Here is a 21,250-nt window from a genome sequence, read left to right on the forward strand (position 1 = left end):
GGTTTCAGGCAAGTTATAGTTAGAAATTAGCATTTAAAAAACCTTTGAAATTCACTGAAAAAACCTTAGGTTTCAGGGATGTTATAGTTAGTTGGACATTTCACTCATAGAAAACCATAGAAATTCCCCTGTTATAGTTAGTTGAGCTAACTACAACTCGCGCCCCCGCAATGCACTGCAGATGACGTCACATATTACATCATTCATGACATGGTTAGTGACATCACTGATGACATCACTGATGATACTTAATATTCTCTTTAACTGTAAAGTTGGATATTGTCACAATTCTAACCATTTGGTGCCTTCTACCTGGGTCCTGGGTCAAATGACTGTGAATAGTTTGGCAGATGGCCTTTGTGTATTCCTCCAAGCCAGTGGGACAAAGAGGGCTAGGTGTTGGCAGGAAGGGCCATCCAGCCAGGATTTCTTGGGCAGATCTGTTCCCCTCACCACTTGCATTTCAAAGGGCTGCCCTCAGCACTCACACAAAGGGAAGAACTTGCCAAAATCAGATGTGGGGTAGGCAGGATGCCACCCCGCTCTAAAGGCTGACATCAGGTATAAATATCAGGCCTCCTGAACTACTCTTCAGCATATTCTTACACCTGTGGACACTACAATCGCTTGTTCCCCAGAGGACTGCCCTGCTTCTTGAGGCCTGTCCTTCTCATTGAGAAGGAAGACTGGACCTGCTCCCTGGATCCCAGGCTAACCTGAATGACTCCAGGGGTCAAATAGCTGACCTCCTGTTCTGAACCATGGGGACACAACAAGCTCCAAAGGTCTCACTGCAACTGCCCAGCTGGCCTGGCCCTTACACTGGAGATGCCTGAGCCCTACAGGCCTCAGCTTGGGTGAGTTTCTGGTTCCCAAGAGGAGCCTCCCAAGGTCCTGAACCCTTGAGTGGTATCAGAGAGCATTCCTCCTTGCCCAACTGAAGGCTCGAACAAATTTGTATTTGTATTTGTATTTGTAGAGCGCAACATTTATCCTGATGGATATCACGGCGCTGTCTAGCGGAACATGTAGTACTTTGTGTTGGGGGTCTTCGACTGCTCATGCTTATGTCATCGGAAAAAGGTACGTTTTTAGCTGTTTCCTGAATGTTGCATAGTTATCAGAAAGGCGCAGGTCCAGAGGTAGTTCATTCCAGTGTTTAGCTGCCAGGTATGAGAATGATCAGCCGCCTGTTCTGACTTTCTTTATGCGCTTAGACCTAGCTAATGCTTGGTGTCGTGATCTCAAGCACCTTGTAGGGATATAGAATTTGATTTTATTCTGGAGAATTTTAGGTCCCACGTTGTGCAGTGCTTTGTGCGCATGACTCAACAATTTGAACCTTGCTCTTTGGCGCAATGGTAGCCAGTGAAGCTGTTTCATGCATGTGGACGCGGAGCTAAATCTACCTTTATTGCATACAAGTTTAGCGGCCGCATTTTGCAGCACTTGTAAGCGTGAGAAAAGGTAGTCTGCCATGCCTACGTACAGGGTGTTGCCGTAGTCTAATCTGCTAGTGAGTAATGCCTGTGTAACCATCCTTCTATATTCTAACGGGATCCATGGAAAAAAACCTTCTTAGGAGTTTTAGAATAGCAAAACCTCTTCCGCACAGAACCCGCACATGATCCTGAATGGACAGGGTGCTGTCGATGGTTATACCTAGGTTTTTTGCGTCCTGTTTGGGCGCTGGGGCATCTCCCAAGGATTGTGGCCACCAAGTGGGGTCCCAAATTAGATGTGCTCCACCGAAGAGCAATATCTCTGATTTCCCTGCGTTTATCTTAAGGCAGTGTTTGGTCACCCATTATGCCATCTCTGAGAGGCAGTTGTTTAACTTGACCCTGGTATCCTCTTGCCTATCTTCTATGGTTATCATCAGATGTGTGTCATTTGCATAGGAGCAGATACTAAGGCCCCATTTCCTACTTATCGATGCCAAAGAAGACACATAGGCATTGAAAAGTGTCGGGCTCAGGGAGGCTCCCTAGGGGACACCACAGCTGAAGTTTTTTGGTTTTGAGGAGAACCGGCCCATTTGTACCATCTGGGTTCTGTTCCTCAGAAAGGAGTTGACCCATTGGAGAGCTTTGGCATGAATACCCGTTTCATGGAGGATTTTCAACAAAAGGTCGTGTGAGACCGTGTCAAACGCCGTCGACAGGTCCAGTAAGATCAGGGCAACGGCTTTTCCTTGATCCGTCGATGAACTTATATCGTCGAGGACGGCCAGAAGGGTGGCCTCTGTACTGTTGGTGGCTCTAAAGCCAGTTTGGGAACAGTGTAGAAGTTCGTTAGCCTCCAAGTAATTGGCCAGTTGTCTGTTTACCAGTTTCTCCAAGACCTTGGAAGGTATAGGAGCTGGGAGATGGGCCGATAGTTTTCTGGATTATGAACATTTGTTCCGGCTTTCTTCAGCAGGGGAGTCACTAAAGCCTGTTTCCATACTTCTGGGAATACTGTTGTGTCCAGTGATCTATTAAGGAGGTGAGTGACATAGGGGTATATTATCGGAGTGATCTGGGAAAATATGTAGTGGGGGCATGGATCAATGGGGGATCCTGATTTTACTTCCGACATGGCTCTCTCGACCTCTAGTTCTGTAAGAGCGGCAAAGTTGCCCAACTGTGTTGCACCCCCTGGATATGGAGGTGAGTGTTCCCAGTTGTTCAGGGCTAAAGAGGAATCATTAGTAAATGATGAGTAAACTGTGCTGACTTGTTGGCGAAAAACTCGTGTTTTCTTTTCACAGTTCTCCTCAGAAGGAGGCAAGGTTTGAGACAGACTAGCTGGTTTGCAAAGCTCCTTCACTACTCTAAAGAGTTCTTTGGCCGAGTTACAGTTTTCTTTTATCCGGGTAGAAAAATAGGTCTTCTTTGCTTTTGTAATGGTGTTGTTGTAAATCCTTAACTCAGTCCTATAGCTTGTTCTATCTGTTTCCAGTTTAGACAGTCTCAAGGAGTGTTCTAATGATTTACACTTCCTTTTCAGTATCTTAAGATCCTGTGAATACCACTTCTCAGATAGAGGCTTGTTTCTGGGTCTAGATGTAAATTTGGGGGCAAACGTATCTAGGGTCCTGGTAATTTCAGCTTCGAGTTGTATTGCTTCTGCATTGGCTGGGAGAAAATCTCGGGTAGTTAGGTTATCTGGGGAAAAGTGGGCTTGGAACCGGTCCTGGGTGACCAGTTTCCAGGCTCTATTTGCCACTCGTGCAGTTTTGAGGGATTTGGTAGCATTCGCCGGCAAGTTAAAAGTAAAAAATACAAGTGAGTGATCTGTCCAGGATACAGGAGTAATCTCCTGGATCCTTGTTGACTCTATGTTGGAGAATAGTAAGTCTAGAGTATGCCCAGCGCTATGTGTGGGGCCTGTGATCCATTGCTTGAGCTGGAGAATCTGCATATCTCTTTCCAGGTGCCTAGCTGGGGTGCTATATGATTCCTCGAAGTGTACATTAAAATCTCCTATGACTAGGCAGTGTTTATATTTCAGGCATAAAGGGAAAAGTTGAGTGAAGAGTTTGGCGCTCAGCTCAGTTTGATGGCCTGGAGGATTGTAAATTACTGCTCCCCCAAGCAGCGTGTGGTTATTACTAGATACCTGAAACGTTAGTACTTCATGCTCTCCCATAAGCACCACTTCAGAATGGAGACAGGCGAGGTGGTCTTTAAATATGATGGCCAACCCACCTCCTTTCCATACCTGAGTGTCTTGTTTCTGAATTTTATATTTAGGGGGCAGGGCATTGGCGATATCAGGGAGATTGTTGTCCCCCAACCATGTCTCGGTTACAAAAACCAGGTCGGGGTTTCTCTCATTTACAGTATAGCAAATATCAATAGTATGTTTGGGTATTGACCTGGCATTGAAGTATAGGCATCTAAAGGTGTGCTGGTCATCTGTCTCTGTGTGGGGGTAGCCTGCCATTTGCAGCCATGACAGGAAAATGGCCCTTCGGTGTTTCCAGGACAGGCTTTCACGCATAGCGTTTTGTTGTAGCTTGTCAGGTTAAGTGATATCGCTAGCAGGGATTCCCTTGAGTATTGTTTGATTGGTCTTGTAATTGTCTTTGTGGGGTTAGGGGGGGCAGGGGTCGTGGCCCCTGGTCCCGATCGGGCGTGGACGGGCGCAGACGGGCTTGCCTTAGGCGCGCCTGTGGCGCGCCAGCGGCACGCCCGCTGCGCGCAGCCGCTGCTCGAACGCTGACACATCGGCCCTAAGTAGACGCAAGCACGGGAACGTGCCTCCACCCCCGCCAGACCGGAAGTGCCTCCCCAAGATCACTGGTGCTGCCTGCCCTGCCCTCCACACAATCAGCACACAGGCGTGATGGACCGGGGCGGGGGAAACCAGGTGCAGCCTGCAAGTGCTGGGTGAATGGGTTTTGCAAGGTAAGCTTAAAAACAGTAATTAAAAGATAGTGCAAATAGCAAATAGTGCGAGCAGAGAGTCATTAAAATAACACAGTTCTGTTCAAGTTTAAAATCGCCGCCACCAGTAAAGTGCCGCCTGGCAGCATTTCCGAGTTCCGCTGCACAAACGCTGACACATCGGCCCTAGGTAGACACAAGCGCGGGAACATGCCTCCACCCCCTCCGGATCGGAAATGCCTCCCCAAGATCACTGGTACTGCCTGCCCCGCCCTCCACACAATCGGCACACAGCCGTGATGGACCGGGGCGGGGGAAACCAGGTGCAGCCTGCAAGTGCTGGGTGAATGGGTTTTGCAAGGTAAGCTTAAAAACAGTAATTAAAAGATAGTGCAAATAGCAAATAGTGCAAGCAGAGATTCTTTAAAACAACACAGTTCTGTTGAAGTTGAAAATCGCTGCTACCAGTAAAGTGCCGCCCGGCAGCCTTTCCGAGTTCCGCTGCGCGAATGCTGACTCATCGGCCCTAAGTAGGCGCAAGCGCGGGAACGTGCCTCCACCCCCTCCGGACCGGAAGTGCCTCCCCAAGATCACTGGTGCTGCCTGTTCCGCCCTCCACACAATCGGCACAATCTTGTACGAAGCAACGTGAAGCCCTGCTAAGTCATGCAGCACATCTGAAAGCTTCATGGGAATCGATGCAGAGCAAAGCAAAGCCTCACCACACAATTAAAACCTCATCAGAACTGATGTGGAGCTACATGAAGCCTTGCAAAGCAAGGCACGCAGACCTCGCAAAAAGATCCTAAGGTACACTCACAGTGGGACAAATTTGGTCCTGTATCTGGCCTGGACACCATTGTGGTAATTCCAGTCCTGTCTCACCTGGTGCTATTTTTGTCTAAGTTTTTTTAATTCAATATCTCCAGTTCTATTGATTACATTTTTGTTATTCGGTGGTTCATTTATTAAAATGTCCTCTGTTTCTCTAAGTTGATTTGAGATATTTCTTGTGCTGTGTTTTCACTTTATTACTGGTTTTGGGCTGCATAAATACTTTTGAGGTTCACCTTGACTTTAATTTTTGTTTTTTTAAGGGAATGTCTAAGTTTAAAAAAGCCTTTTTTCTGACATGGTGTTGGTGGTTTTAGGCCTCTGAGCACTTTAGCACTGCTGTCCAGTGTAAAGTGCGTGCGCTCTCTGTGTTAAATGTGGTAAGATTGGTCTACACCTATTTGGCCTATTTAATTTACCTGTCAGTCCCTTGTTCCGGGATACCGACGTTGGAGCCTCGAGGGCTCCTGCTGCCGCCGCATAGGCCGGGAGGAGAAACGCTGCGTTGAAGGAGTCCCGGCGGAGGGCTGTGTGCCCCAGAAGGAGGTGCCTGCGGCCCGGCAGGAGCCCACCCCGCCTTCGTGGGAACAGGAGGAGTGCAGCGGAAACAGGCAGTGCCTGTGCAGTATTCAAGGCGGTGCTCTCGTGAGCAGAGAGAGCCCCGCGTGTGGTGGCGCCGGCCAACGGAGATGCCACAGAGTCCCCCAGACTGCCGGTGAGTGGGGCTGGCCTGGGGGAGCGAGAGTGAGGCACATTGCTGGTGCCTGGTTACCTGAGCGGCCCGCAGGACAGCGGGCCGCTCCAACATTTGGGGCAGTTGTTGTTTAGGAACCCCAGTGGGGGATCAGTAGGCACAGTAGTGCCATCCCTTAATCAAGGCTGCGCTGCACCAGCGCGGGCAGCTGCAACGTGGCCATACCTGTTTGGAGTGCCCCAGTGGGGGTCCAGAAGGCACCGGAGTTCCAGTGCCCCGCTTTAGTTCCTCAGTTGCACCGCCGTAGCAGGCAACTGCACCAATTGGGCACATTTTTGTTTTAAAGAGTCCCTGTGGGGACCCAAGGCACAGTGGTGCCAGTGCAATTGCGCCCTTGTGAAGTTACATTTAAGCCTAAGAGAGGCATGGTGTGATTAGGCCCAGTGGTTTTTGCCTAATGTGGATGCCTCATGTGTCTTACGCCTAATGAGAATGCATAAAATGTTTATGCTCGTGAACTATGCATAATGTGGTCTATACCTAATGCAAATGTAATTTATGCTTAGGAGGTAATTGCACACTGTTTATGCTGGTGAGGCCTAGTGCGTAGTGTGTTGATGCTAATGAGGTTAGAGCCTAATATGATTTAGTGCCTAATGCCATGCTATGATATTTTAGGATGGTGTCTAATGCTAATGTGATAATGCTTAGGTCATCATGGTACAAGTAGTTACTGGTTGTGTTTTGCATTTACTTACCTGTTCTGATGGTTCTGACTGTGGCCCGATTGGCCTGGTCCTGTATATAGTCCCCGGGGAATATTGCTCGTGCCAGTTGGCACAGTGTAAATGTGTGATTATGTTTCCAATGTGTTTATGATAATACATGATAATATATTTTTTCTATAACCTTGTGTGGAGCTTCTTTTGTAGTAGTGTGCCTAGTGTGTTGCTGTTGTGTGTGTGTTGCACAAACGCTTTACACATTGCCTCTGAGATAAGCCTGACTGCTCGTGCCAAGCTGCCAAGGGGGTGAGCAGGGGTTATCATTAGTGTGTAACTCCCTTGCCCTGACTAGAGTGGTGGTTTCTGCTTGGCTTAGGCGCAAGCCCTAGCCAACCAGAAATCCAATTTCTAACAATACCTAATTATAACGCTACTTTAATCTGGATTTTTTTTCAGTGCGTTTCTAGTGCTTTTAAAGTTAATATTTTTTTTCATTGTATGTATGGTAGAGTCACTGAATAATATATCCTGTGTGCGGACATGAATTTGTAAGGGAATTGCTTTTGTATTGTACCCTAACAGGAAAGGGTGCACACTTTGCAAAATGTATCTAAAAATGATGTTTGAGTAATTCAACAATATTTGTGTTGAGACTGTCTATCTCCTCAGCTCTTTTAACTCTCCCATTGAGATATTTATCAACAAGTTCATTAATAATACTTTTCATAGCCTTATATGTGTATTCACATTAAAGTTGTAATTATAATTCAGAAAGAGAGTAATCAGTTTTTTAAATTTTGTATAGTAGTATGTTTCATTATGTAAATCTATTTTTTAAGTGTGTGATTATACACGCAAGATGCTTGCGAGATTGTAGAGTTCTATGTTTTGTTTTGATCTACTATTTAGAGTTATGTTTCATGTGCTCAGTTATTATTTAATGTTAATCTTATATTGAGAGTCATAAAAATATGGTTGTAATATAAAAAACTTTTTTTTAAATGGGGTGACTTTTGTGAGCTACTCGAGGGAGTCGAACACACAATCCCTTGCATGGACTCCGTCGGGGATGTACTTCCTGGTCGGCTCTCTCGACTCTCTCGCAAGATTGTACATTTGGAAATACTTTTAAGAACAGTCTTTCCTTTAATTCTGAACAAAATAACAGATTGGAAATGTTGATTATATTAGTCAAATTGATTTTGATTTTTTTCACTGAATATATAAAGCATTAATATTTTTATTTATCTTACAAGAGGCTCATGGGAGTCGAACACACAATCTCCTGCATGTTCTCCGAATGGGCTGTTCTTCCAGTTTGGCTCTTGCAATCTACCAGCGAGATTGTGCATTTGGAATTAGGTTAATAACAGTGTGCAATTCAGAAATAAATAAAGACACTAGAGATGTTGAATAACTTGGAAAGATTGATTATGAATAGTTCCATTGAATAGATAAGGCAATAATATTTTTACAATTGCACGAGATGTCAGTGGGAATATTGTGAGAGGTCAGGGAGTAGAAATACACCCAAGGAAGCATTGTGATTGGTTCATATATATATCTTTATTTCCAAAAGGTAGATTCCATCCTTTTGGTTCATTTGTCTATTGGAGTTTGCTGTGTGTAGACCTTGTTGTCTTGCTATGTTGGCCTATTTATTTTGTGATGGAAATATTTCTTCCTCAGATTTAGATGAGTTGCCAGGTGCTGTTGCAGCACCTCAGGCACCTCAGCCTGCCAAAGTGTCTTTGGTATGGCAATGTTTTGACATGAGGCGAGGTGGGAAAAACACCTATGCAACGTATGTCATCTGCAAACTTTGCAAGAAGGCCAGGGGAGTAGAAACAAACAGTACAGTATGAGTACCAAAGGCATGTGGAGGCACCTCAGTTCTATGCGTCCACAAAGGCTTGCTTGGGCAGAGTTAGCTCCAGCTGAAGAGCTAGACAACTCTTCAGGGGTTTCCACATCATTTGAACCTGTAGATAGTGTGCCTCCCCAAGTAATGGATGTTGTCCAAGATAACACCCCTGCTTGTATTAACCAAGCACCTTTTTGCTACATATGTAAGCAGATAATTTTTTCATCAGAGACAAGTAGGTCTTCAAAGGAAAAGCTTGTTCGAGATCACAAGTGACCCCCCCACTAGGCAGTATTTTTTTAAGATTTATTTTTTGCACAGCTTAGTCCAGTTTGCTTTTAAGTTGGTGCATTTTATTATTTATTTCTCAAAATTTTATATTTTAGTTGCAACCTATTTTAACAGTAAAAAACACGAAGAAATTAAAAAATGTTAGAAAAGAAAACAAATGTAAAGTTGTTGAAAAATGTTAACAAAAATGTCTCTTTTTAGAGCTACCCTATACCTTTAGAATATATGTTGTATTTAGTATGTTTCCATTTTTTCCTTCATAAAATCTCTTGCAAATCTCTACGAGAGCCAGAAAACCCCACTACAATCGACAACCCTTGCGAGCCTCAAATATCTTAATAGCCACCTATAAGCTCAACAGCATATCACAGATAGAATCAGCTATGGCTCATGAGGAAGCACTCTTAATCTACATATGCCACTTAATTTTGTCAAACTTCTGAAATTTCAACAGCAACTAACAGTAAAATAAATACAAAAAACAAAGACCAAACTCTAATTACCACCAGCACAACAGTATTACTCTAAGAATTTCAATATTAATTTCTTATTATTATGAATTATGGTTCACCTCTGGAGTTTGGGACACTGCTTCATCCACTGGGCTGGAGAATATGTCATTAATTGTGAGATTGAACAAGAATATTGGATTTCCAAACATGGACGTTACTTGGATTGGCCGTAGAGGAATGAAGTGGCATCAATTGTCACCAATGGTTAAGAGCAATTTAGATTGTGAACATCCAGATCTAGGCACAATCACATGCGTTGCACTTGAAATCCAAATGAAGGAGGCCTTTTCACAATTGATGTCTCTCTTTCCTCATACTGCCTATGTATATTCTAATGTATGTCAAAGGAAAAAATGGCAATGGTCAAAAAAGTTTTGTCCTAAGATTGAGAAATCCCGGAAGCATGTCAATAAAACAGTATCTGCATTTCTTCGTGACCATGGCATGGGCTCTATTTGTCATAACATTATCCGTTTTGATATGTCAGGTGTCTCTAGGTGATATGGAGTGCATTTCATTGCAGAAAGGAACAGGATCTTCCTTAATAACATCACAGAATGCATCTAGTTCTATGTGTAACTGAACACTACACACTATAAACACAAAGGCTCTTGTTAGATCCACCCTATTTCTATAGCAATATGATCCTTTCAAATTATTACTCCATTTTTGTTGGGATACTGACACCCACAAGACTCTTGTGAGAGCACACAAATGCCTAGCTTCACTCATGCATTTGTCATACTTTCACAAGAATCTCGTGAGCTTAAAAATTTGATAACAGTTCTTTATTCTTGGTTCTGAATGTTGCAAACACATAAGCCTCTCTGCCGAGACCACTCTCCCCCAAAAAACATTCTGTACCCCTCCCTACTTTTTTAAGATCCCACAAGAGTCTTGTGTGATCGTAAATTGTTTTGAGCAATACATTTTACACTTTCTTTGATTACATTGTGTATACTTTATAGTTCCTACTAATAGGTTATGGGGAGAAGTTGGCCTCTCCATTCAGACCTTTCCAGAGTATAATAGAAGTGTATAGTAGGGTGTAAGACGAGACTGGGCTCTCAGATTACACCTCTCCTCTTGGTGACCAGTATACATAGTAGTGTGTAGGAGGGACTGACCTGCCTGCTGAGATTTCTCTGTCAGATGTTGGGTGACCATAGCAGTGTGTGTGAAAGGACTGGCCTCTCTGCTGAAACCCCTCTCTTGGATGATGGGTGATTATAGTAGGGTGTGGGGAGGGATTGGCCACTCTAATGAGACCTGTACATCAGATGACAAATACACATAGTAGGATGTGGAGAGAGACTGGCCTCTCTTTTGAAACCTCTTTGTCAGATGACAGTTGTGCATAGTAAGGTGTGTGAAGGGACTGGCCTCTCTGCTGAGACTCGCTCTCAGATAAGGGATGTGCATAATAGGGTGAAGAGAGAAACTCGCCTGTCCCCTAAGAGTTCTCTCTTGGGCTGATAAGTGTGCACAGTGGAGTGTCAAAAGGGACTGACCTCTCTGTGAGACCTCTCTCTGATGAAGGATATGTGTAGCAGAGTGTGTGGAGGGACTGGCATCTCCACTGAGACCCCTCTCTTAAATGACTCATGTTTGTAGTAGAGTGAGGGCAGTTACAGGGCTCTATACTGATGTCTGTGCTCATACCTGTTCCTACAGTGATGGGTGTGCATAGTATGGATGTACTGGCCTTTCTGCTGACAACCCTGTCTTGGATGACTGGTACATACAGTAGAGTATATGGAGGAACCAGTCCCCATGCTGGAGACCTCTATCTTGGATGATGAGTGTACAGAGTATGGTGTGATGAGGGCCTTTCCTGTCTCCTCACACCTCTTCCCAGGCTGAGAGATAGGGTGTTGAGAGTAATGGACCTCTTTGCTGAGAAGTTTCTCTTGGATGACAAGCATAGAGATTAGAATATAGAAAGAGACTGCTCTGTCAGCTCATTCCTCTATCCAGAGTAACACAAGGGCGAACTATACTGTGGACAGACACTGCTCTCACTGCTCCTACCTTTCTTTCTGGAGATGAATGTGTATAGTAGGGTATAGAAATGGAGTATACTCTCTCCCGAGAAATGTATCTTGGCTCATTGGTATGAATAATTCACACATCACCTGCCACTGCACACACACCAGTCCACTGACCAGCCCCACCACAAACATACCACAGACACCACCTGAACAAAAAAAACAACTTCTCAACACACGCTCACTAGGTAAGCATTCCACTGAATTATGGGACCTCATCGCCACACTTGACCCAACGTTGTCTTCCTCTCTGAGACCTGGCTCAAACACACATCTGCCCCAGACATTGCCACAGCGATCCCAAACAGATATCAATTCACTCACTAGGACTTACCAAAAAGCTGGGAGGAGGAACAGCCATTATCCACAAAGAGACCACACAGTGTACCACCACCACTGGCAAAACCACCACCCCCCATGGAACATCTCAACTTCAAGCTCCACATAGATGAAAAGACAACCATCAGAGGCACCCTCGCATCCCGACCCCCAGGCCCATTGTTTTTTGCAACACATTGCGGACCTCATAGCACCCCCAGCCTTAGACTCCAAGGACTACATCTTCCTCGGCAAATTAAATTTACACATCAAGGACCCCAATGAGAAAAACACTGCACAACTCCTCAACAGTATGCGCAGCCTTGGAATGAGCCAGATCGTACACGGCCCTACACAAACTGCAGGACACATGCAGGACCCAATTTCCAGCAACTGCGTCAAATACAGCCAGGCCACAGAACTCACATGGACCAATCACTTCATCGCACACTTCAGTAACTCCAGCCCCACACCACCACCCCAAGATGACCAATGCCCCCCACCGGAGGTGGACCAAAATTTCCAGAGACCAGCTGGGCAAACGCCCTCAAAACCTCCAACCCTGCTCCCACCACCAACCTCGAACAGGGAGTGAAAACTTCAACGTCTGGATCCCCAATTGTGCAGACAGTATTGTCCCCATCAAGAGCAACATTCAGAGAAAATCCTTCAAAAAGGCCTGCTGGTACACCCAAGAACTCAGAACAGCGAAACGAGACAGCAAACAGTTGGAGAGGAAATGGCGTACCAGCACGGACACCTCCGACAGGGCAGCCTTCAAGATCTCCCTCAACCTCTACCACTGCCTGCTGAGGGCAACAAAGAAGACAGCCCTTGCCGAACCCAGCGCCAACAACGCCCAAGAACTTTTCAACATCGTTAAGGAATTCTCCAACCCAGCTGCCAGTGAAAACAACATCACACCCTCACAGGAGCTGTGCGGCAACCTTTCCCACTTCTTCCATGACAAGATCGCAACCATATACAGAACCTTTGAAACCAACAACCACAGACTTCCTCAACAGACACGCCACTACTGTACCTGACACAAAACCACACAATGACCACCTAGAACATCCTCTTCACCCGCGACACCACCTCCACCATGAAATCCATCCTCTTTGGAACTCACACAGACCCATGCCGACTGGACTACGGCAATGCCTTCGATTTAGGAATCGCTGCACACCTTCAACAGAGATTTCAGACCATACAGAACACCTCAGCCAGACTCATGCATGGCCTTCCCTGACAAACCCACATCACACCCCACCTCAGGAAACTCCACTGGCTCTCCATACAGAAGAGATGCCAATTTAAGCAGCTGACTCACACACACAGGCTCTACTCAACTAAGGACCCACCTGCATTAACCATTGCCTGAACTTCCCCCAACCATTAAGAAGACTACGCTCTGCCTCCCTTTTACTTTCCCATATTCCCCGCAGCTACTGAAGCAGACGTGGAGGACACTGCTTCTCCCACATCACAGCAAAGACCTGGAACAGGCTCCCCATGCACCTCCAGGTCATCACCTCACTTCTGGAATTCCGAATGGCCTCCAAGACTAGCTGTTCAAATAAGCCTCCAGGGCCTACAAGCTCCTGGATATTCTATTGGGTGATGAGCCACACTTTATAAATCCTGAGTGATTGATTGATTGATAGGTGAATGTGGGAACACACTCACCCCTTCCTCAGACTACTCCCCATGGGAATAAGAAGGCGTAATAGGTTGAGCACAGGAAGCAACTTACCTGCTGAAACCTCTCTTCAGATTCAGAAGCATATATGGTAACATGTGCAAATGAACCACCCTCTCCACTTTCACATCTTCACCAGCTGATAGCAGTGCGTAGTAGAGTATGAGGATGCACTGACATCTGTGCCAAGACCTCTCTGTTGTATGAAAGGTTTGTATAGTACAGTGTGGACAAGGAGTGATCTCTCTACTGAGACCTCACTGTTGCATGACAGTCGTTCAGTATTCAGATAATTTGCTTCTCTATTAACAAGTCTCCATAGCATAAAAGATATGCATAGTATCGTATAGATGCATATACATGCAGGAGCACTTCTGCAGTCCTCAAAAGATGGAACTGCTAGTTTCAGTCAACATTGCAATACTGTAATAATATTAAAATTCAGAATACATCTATAATAATTATTAACCAAAACAATCACTTATAACTTTAAACTTTTTTATTACAACAAAACCATTTAACATTACAAACCTACAACACCTATATTAATCAACTATATAAGCAATTGTAATACAAACAAAACAAACAGCTTTACTAATGTATAATATGTTCTTCTGAGTCAGATGAGGAGGCACCAAACACTCCATCCTTTTCCCTTCTTTATCTATTGCATTTTGGTGTGGATAGACCTTCTTGGCTTGCGCTCTTTCAGCCACCTACGCCTGCCAAAGAATGTTCATTATAGCAATGTTCATTATGGCATAGGATCGGCGGACCTGACAGATCAAAAGATTTAGGGGCATATTTACTAAGATTTTGCGTTGGGTTTCATAACTTTTGTGGCGCAGCCCCAATGCAAAATCATATTTGTTATTTACTATGCCAAGCAAAACCCCTTTGGGTGGCTTTGCATGGTTTAGTAAATATAAAGTAATGCAAGGCAGCGTGTTGGGTCGGTGTTCCATGGGTGGTGCATGGGTCTTCCATGGTACAAGGGTGCCTGTGCTGGCATTAGGCAGGATACATAGTGCCAGCGCTAGGAAGCAGCAGAAAGGGGCCATATTTTAGTTGATATTGCAATTTTCTGCTGCCTCCCTTGCCCTCTGCCCAACTCCTTGCTGACACCCATCCCCTGCTGACAAGCGCATCATGGGTTTGGGTGCCCGGCCGGACCTGTAGCCAGGCCTTGCATCCAACCCTCGCACCAGGAAAGGCCGTCCCCCAGCAGTGCATGGCATTTGGCCGTACGTGGCATGGAGTTGGGTGCATGGCCTGGCCTGCCACCAGGCCCTGTGGCTACCCCTCTGGTGGTGCTAAACCTCCACTGTGAACAACCTTCAGCTGAGTGTGATGTGAGGTTGGTGGCCTACCCCCTGCAGTGCATGGCCTTTGGCGTTGAACGAGGGGTTGGGCGCATGGCTGATGATGTAATATAAATATATGATGGGTCTTCTTTTCAGTAAGGTAGAAGAACTGTCTTTGTCAAAGGGTCAGAACACCAAAATATAAAAAGCGAGGCTTTGTCAAGGGGTCAGCACATCAACACAAAATAAGTAACTATAACTCACACCCCTGACATGTACAATTTTGTCATCAATTATGTCATTTCCAATTTTCCCAATCATGTTGTTGCTACCTTAGGGCACAAGTTATAGTTACGAGAGATGATTATAAATGGTAAATTTCAGTGTTTTTTTATTTTTAAACGTTACATTGTCACTGAAATCTTCACCTGACTATGATATCATTTTAACCTTTGTTTTTTCAGTGAATTTATAGAGTTGTTTTCAATGAAAAGTAATATTTTATTAACATGTGTAAACCCTGCTGGCAGGCCTGCATCCAACCAACCGCCATGCAGGCCTTTGCGTGATGGGTGGTTGTAAGCCGGGCCTGCGAACAGCCAAATCAACGCCATGCATGGCCTTTTGGCTGCACTCAGGTAGACTTTTTTTTAATAATTATTATTGCATTTTGTTTTTATTATTGCATTTTGTGGAGTGAAAATTGTAAAAGAAAAATCTAGAGATTTTTTTTTTTTTAAATAAAACCAACACATCTCTAAGCCTTTCTTTTCACATTTGAAAGCTCTCAAAATGCAATCATAAAAACAACCACAAGAGGGCATTGCACTCCAGCTAAAGAGAATAGAGTGTGCTTTTAAAAAATATGTTAAGTTTTCCTGGGGTCATGGTTTTAAGGACCCAGTAGACTTACTTTTTTTCCCTAATGTTGTGGGGACTGTTTCACTTTCTGACCCCCCCACCCCACAACATTAAGAAGATGCTTGGTATTGCGCCTGCCGCTTCTGAGGCACCACAAGCATAAACATTTTGTTATTATAATTCACTAGGCATGTTAGGGCGCTCCTTCCTAGAAACCCCTGCCTTTAAGATTCATATTGGGTGTCTTGGGCTACCCAGAACACGCATATCTTTTTTTTTGTTATAAGAAAAGGGGGTTGTGGGTATGTGTTTGAAATAGATATGAATACACAAAATGAGTTTGATTCCAAATGAGGGTGAGATACATCATATCCAAAGACACAGGTATCAATCTAGTTCATAATCTAATGGACATTTAGTGAACAGAGGGTTGTTTAGTTAATGAGTGCATGATGACACGTCTGCACGAGTCACTGATTTTTTGTTAACAGAAGCATACAGTGGTTCATTTCACTGCATGTTTTCACTCATACAAAACGGCGGCACCTAGACAATGTTGTTGGTCCAGCTTCAAGAGTTAATTCCTGTTATCTCAGCATGAGCTTCTGCTTGCTCTTTAGCCTCAGAACAGTTTTGGTAGCACATGCAGTGGAGATGCTCCTGTAGGTACAAGTGTGGATTATTCACGAGTGTGATCTGGATACTGCTTTACGGAATAAGGTTAGGGCACTCAAATCGGGGAGTGACTTTTTCCATTAGATGACATTAATACAAGGTCAGTTCATATCCCTGTAGATTTCTCAGGAGCAGGCTTGACCTCAGTGAGAGAATCTGTTTACTCCTGAAGTTAGTGCCCCTTGATGGTTGAACTGTGATCCAGACTGTTATTAGGATTGCTTCAAATGTGTGACTCAGGTATGCACCATCTTGATCTTTAGATGGTAATACAGGCTGTGATTTGGATAGTTTTAGACGCAGGCTCTGTGATTGTCTCATAGACGTAAGTTTACTCCGTGAGTAAGTGATATGCTTTGCAACTCGTTTTATGCCCTTCATGATTTGAGATTAATTCTTACGCTGTTGATTAAGGCTCACTCTACATACACAGCCCAGAGTGAGACACACTGAATGGGCTACAAGGTGACTGGCACCCTGCAAAACGCATTTTTTGCACTTTGTGGTGGAAGGGTCACTCAGCACACCTGACCTATCATGAGACACACAAGACATGATATAAGATGACTTGCACCCTGAATGACACATGGGCACGGCATGGTTGTTCACATTTTGGCTAATTGTACTTGGTGAATTGAACACCCTCCCCAGATATTGCAATAGAGTACATAATGATTATCGATTTGATTAAAGGAGCAAAAAGAACAATTGGAACAAGAGCAATTGATGGACAGAATGCAGAACAACGTCATACATTCACCCCAGTACAGAGATCTAGGCCTAAATCCATGTTTTTTTTGCTCACTAAGCCATTCCAGTTTGGACCCAGCCATATGCAAATCAATCTTGATCCTTCGCCCAATGGGAACAGTCCAGCCCGAACTGCCAGGCCAGGTCCTCCCTGGACTGGAAACAAGTATCCTAGGACCGCTTTTGGGCTTTCAGCCCTCATCAGCCAGGATAGCTTGACTCCAGTGGCATGGAGAGCAAGGGACCCATGTCTAGGCATACCCGTCCCACTCAGGGTGACAAATGCAAACAGAACAATTGATGGACAGAATGCAGAACAATGCCATACATTCACCCCAGTACAGAGATCTGGGCCTAAATCCATTGTTTTTTTGCTCACCATGCCATTCCTGTTTGGACACAGCCATATGCAAATCAATCTTGAACTGCCAGGCCAGGTCCTCCCTGGAATGGAAACAAGCATCCTAGTATGGTGAATGTCCTCTTTAAAAAAAAAAGAGTACAACTGTGGTGAGTGTTCTGTGGCTCAGTATTGATACATTTTGTATAATAGATATACTAACGTTAGATTAAATGCCCTTTTCTCTGTTTACTTGTAGGTGCATGACTAAGTCTTGATGAGATCGGTGGAGTAATTTTAGGTCAAAACATCGACAACCCTTCCCCGTGGTTGCACATTTGATGCATTCATACTTAGAGTTTTCTGTATAGTTTAATTTTCCACATTTTTATCGGCGAGAGCCTCCATTACCCCTTTATTGGTATTTGTACTTTTAAGCCCAGCCCACCACTTTCAAAAGTAACCAGCTGCGACTGCTATTTTGTCTCATTGGGCTTATAGAGCTATCCTTGCTATAATTACACAAACTTTGCCAGAGAGGCAAAACCCACTCTCAAATGTGCCTTTGCAACCCCCACCAAATGTGTTCAGCCTTTGCCTTGTTTAAGAAACAGTAGTGCTTGCACCCAGATCTGTACTGGTAGGTAAACCATGCACCATATGACCTTCGCCATGATCAGTCATACTTGACTTGCGGGCATACCATGGCATACTGTATGTCTATCATATGCACCAAAAGAGTAATTGCTGCCTGTAGGACTGTAGTGTGGCATAGTGTGTCACCCAAAATCTGTGAGAAAAGTCAAAGACTGTTTGCAAAAGAATATCTATCTGTAATTGTCTGGTCACAAGCTATAGTGAAAAAGTTATCCTACAGACCTACAGACAAATTTTACATTAAGGGGCCTATTACGTTACGACCTACATCGATAGTTTCAATTATGACCAGCTGATCTTGACTCAAGGAACCAGTCGGCCAGTTGGAGCTGGCCCGTAATCCAAATGAATGGTGGTTTACGTCGTCCGGATTATTATGCACGGTTTCCGGCAGAGTTTCCGTACCGGCCTTTGGACATGGAAATTCTGTTGGAAAGCATGTTTGGGGGGCCCTTGCATGCTCCCTTTCCTTTGAGGCCTCTGGTTGGTGGCCGAGGGGGCACCTATGATGCCCCCCTGTTAATCCCTGCACCCCGTGGCTGGCACTTTGAGGTACCTGCCACGGGGTGCAGGGATTAACACCACCTCACATTTCCCTACGGGAGCATGTACTACATGCAGTTTACAGCTATAACACATGCTCCTATAGGGAAATGTCAGATTGCGACACATCATGTGCGGTTGCATCATAATGAGGTGGTTAGGACTGCCGACCAGTGCATAATTTCTTTTTTCGGAATATGTCGATGATGTATGATAGTAGATGGGTTGTCCGACGGGCAGTTATCATCGTAGGATTAATTGTTGTTGTTTTTCTCTAGAAGAAGGTTGTCTTATTTTTTCTAAAAGAACCATTAATTCGCTGCAAAGTGAGCTATGAGAAACTTTCTGTTGTCATAAATGGAAGTACTTGTGTATTTGTAAGAAGTTCGGAACATGTTGGCGGATCTGCGAAGGAACGCCTTTCTCACTTGTTTGTATATAGAATATTGGGATAGTAAACACGCTTTCTGATTGGGAGAGATCTGCGAAGGTATTATTTCCGGCGGTACAAAATGGATTGCATTATGAATGGGTGTTGTCTTTCCCTTCAACAAGGGTGTCATATTTATTAAGGACTATCGATTTGTTAACAAGAGAACTGAGAGGCTTGGATTTTCATTATGAGGTATGGTTTTAGTTCAAGACTAGGTCGGAACCCGCCGGCGGACCAGAAAGAGAGCATTTCGTTTCGTTTCAGTAACTAGGAAGTATGTGATTAGGTCAGACGTAACAGTCATGCGCAGTACCTGTGCTTAGTAGCGGACGAGAAAGGAAACATTTAGGTTCTTGATTTTAGGTCTGCAGTGATTGGAGGATGCGTATTAATGCTATGTAAGCTGAAACATGATTGGTGGAAAGAGGATTTAAAAGTGTAGCTGCCGAACGTTTTGACTTATTCCGGATGTATCTTGCTGGAAGTGGGGAGTTGCTGATATTATCTCCTAGAATGGTAAGAGGGGGGTGCTTGTTGCTTTTTTGATTTCATAGATGGAGGTTTCAGACTTATGTTGGGCAGAGTTTCTGAACGTGGTGCTTTGTTTTTGTTTTTATACTTCATTAGATATGGGAATTGCTGACCTTGATAGGAATACTTGGGAAGTTCAACATGCTTCGATTTGCGCATAAGAAGATTGTTTAAGAATTTGCTGTGCATAATATTAGATCAGATCTTGACGTGGAACTAATTACACTGGAATAGGTGAGCCTTTGGGGATCTGAGTTTCAATATTGAACTAGTACTGTGGAGAGTGTTGATTATAGATGGGTGTAAATAAATATTTTTAATAATTTGATTTATTTAGGTTTTGTGCATTGGATATATGTGAAGGAGGTGGAACACAGGAAGATACTTACAAGAATTATTGGTGGCACAGTGATTATTGTCTAGATATTGAAAAGGATAATCAACAGCAAGGTGAGTTAGGAGCTGTGCAGTTTTTTCTTGAACCCCTTTCATTTATGATTTACAGAGTTTTAGGTGAAGGTGAGATTATTTGATCCTCACTTGGGGGTTTGTTTGTTTCAGAAAACCGGTTTACACAATTTTACGATTAGCTTTAAGAATTCGGAAATACGAAGAATAAGAATTTTTAATTGTGATATAACTCTCTGCCTTAATACAATATACAATATGTATTAAGAATTGTTTGTTTCCTCATGCGTATGATCACAGCGATATACTTTTATAATTGGAATGTTAAGAATGTTCAATAGGTAGATTTATAACATTTTGTGATCTGAATTGGTGTTTTGTGAAGTGTGTACCATACGCCATTGTTATTGTTCATTACCACTGAATTTATATTTTTTATTCTGTCTTGTATTTTTTGATTGAATTTTTTATTATATATTATTTGCTTTACAGCCCTGATGATGTCCCAGATGGGGACGAAATGCGTCGGCTGTTTACTGTAATAACTTAATGGTGAAGTTGATTGAAATGATGAAATAATCGAATAAAAGACAAAGAATCAGATTTTATTCTACTGGAAGAGTTTTCTTTTGGACAATACACAGGATTATGCAATATATTTTATTGTCAAATCATTGTATTATTCATATGCTCCTTCTTGTATTAACATGTGTTTATTGATCAGTGGTTGGTGATGATGGGCCACTAGAAGTAGAGCGTAATCAAATGTACATCTAGCAGTTGCTAATGTGGTTCAAATAGCCTGCCAGTGCACCTAAAATATTGGCCCACATCGTCTTGATTAGATTATTGTTGTTGAGAGATATGTTGTCAATAATGCCATTTCAGATGTCATCAGTGACACCATTTAACATGTGATGACTGATGTCATGTGTAAGGTTTTTAAATATAAGTTCTTATCTCAATTTAACACCCTTATAGCACCACTTTAACCCATGTTATTTTCAGTGAATTTCTGTGTTTTTTAACCATTTTCTAAGCTGAGCATATGCCTAACCCTTCATCTGCAACTAGCCCACATTGTTCATGACTTTCAACTGTGAGCAGCTGCTGGTGGCTGCAGGGCCTGACCACTAGCCAGGATGCGCACATCATTATTTGTGTTTGAATGAGTCCCCCTGCTCTTTACCTTCAACTATGTGTAACAGGAGTTGTTCCAATGGCCAGACCTCTTACTAGCCTATGGGGCTCATTATGATGTCGTGACATTTGCCACTGCAGATCCGGCGGTGGCTACCGCCACGACATCGTAACGAGTGAAACCCCCGCCATATACGAATGCAAAGTGTTTCTGGCGCTTTTCCGCCAGTCGGCAATCGTTCCGGCT

The 21,250-nt window shown here is 43.9% G+C and overlaps 1 long non-coding RNA gene across 1 annotated transcript; it reads left to right on the forward strand.

The window, feature by feature from the left end:
- The first annotated feature begins 19,368 nt into the window (after positions 1-19,368).
- On the forward strand, positions 19,369-20,466 carry LOC146829260 (uncharacterized). The gene is made up of 4 exons (XR_014961943.1): positions 19,369-19,440; positions 19,552-19,689; positions 19,793-19,905; positions 20,356-20,466. It is a non-coding gene; the product is annotated as an uncharacterized LOC146829260 (long non-coding RNA).
- Positions 20,467-21,250: the final 784 nt, after the last annotated feature.

The sequence above is a fragment of the Triturus cristatus genome, chromosome 5_2 (assembly GCF_964204655.1).
Source record: "Triturus cristatus chromosome 5_2, aTriCri1.1, whole genome shotgun sequence".
NCBI lineage: Eukaryota > Metazoa > Chordata > Amphibia > Caudata > Salamandridae > Triturus > Triturus cristatus.